The sequence below is a fragment of the Myotis yumanensis genome, unplaced genomic scaffold, assembly GCF_028538775.1.
Source record: "Myotis yumanensis isolate MYYU_CA2020_CCGP unplaced genomic scaffold, mMyoYum1.0.hap1 SCAF_1, whole genome shotgun sequence".
In the NCBI taxonomy this organism is placed as follows: domain Eukaryota; kingdom Metazoa; phylum Chordata; class Mammalia; order Chiroptera; family Vespertilionidae; genus Myotis; species Myotis yumanensis.
The window spans coordinates 105122809-105123737 of record NW_027223752.1 but is presented as its reverse complement, the minus strand read 5'-3'; positions in this window follow the sequence as shown (position 1 = coordinate 105123737).

Sequence of the window (929 nt, the reverse complement as noted above, 5' to 3'; positions counted from 1 at the left end):
CCTTGACCGGAATTGAACCCAGGACCCTTCAGTCCGCAGGCCGACGCTCTATCCACTGAGCCAAACCGGTTCCGGCTAAATAGACACTTTTTGAAAGAGGACATACAGAAGGCCCAGAGACATATGAAAACATGCTCAATGTCACTAATCATCTGAGAAATGCAAATCAAAACAACAATGAGATACCATCTCACACCTGTCAGAATGACTATCATCAACATATCAACAAATGACAAGTGCTGGCGAGAAAGGAACCCTTGTGCACTGCTGGTGGGAATGCAGACTGGTGCAGCCACTGTGGAAGACAGTCTGGAGTTTCCTCAAAAAGTTAAAAATGGAACTCCCATTTGACCCAGTAATCCCACTTCTAGGACTATATCCCAAGAAACCAGAAACACCCATCGGAAAGGATATATGCACCCCTATATTCATAGCAGCACAATTCACCATAGCTAAGATTTGGAAACAGCCTAAGTGCCCATCAGCATATGAATGGATTAAAAACCTGTGGTACATCTACACAATGGAATACTATGCCGCTAAAAAAAAAAAAGGAACTTTTACCATTTGCAAGAGCATGGATAGAACTGGAAAGCATTGTGCTGAGCGAAATAAGCCAATCAGAGAAAGATAAATATCAGATGATCTCACTCATATGTGGGATATAATGATCAACATAAGTTGATGAACAGCAATAGATCCAGAGACAAATGGTAGGGGAGGGGGGATTAGAGAGCAACCAATAGACTTGTATGCATGCATATTAGCATAACCAATGGACACATACACTGGGGCTGTGGGGGCTTACCCGGGGTGGGAATGGCTGGGGGGGGGGGGGGGAGGGCGGTCAATTGGGGAAAAAGGAGACATATGTAAAACTTTAGACAATAAAAAAATGGAAATTCTAATCCCTGCTGATAAGACTATAT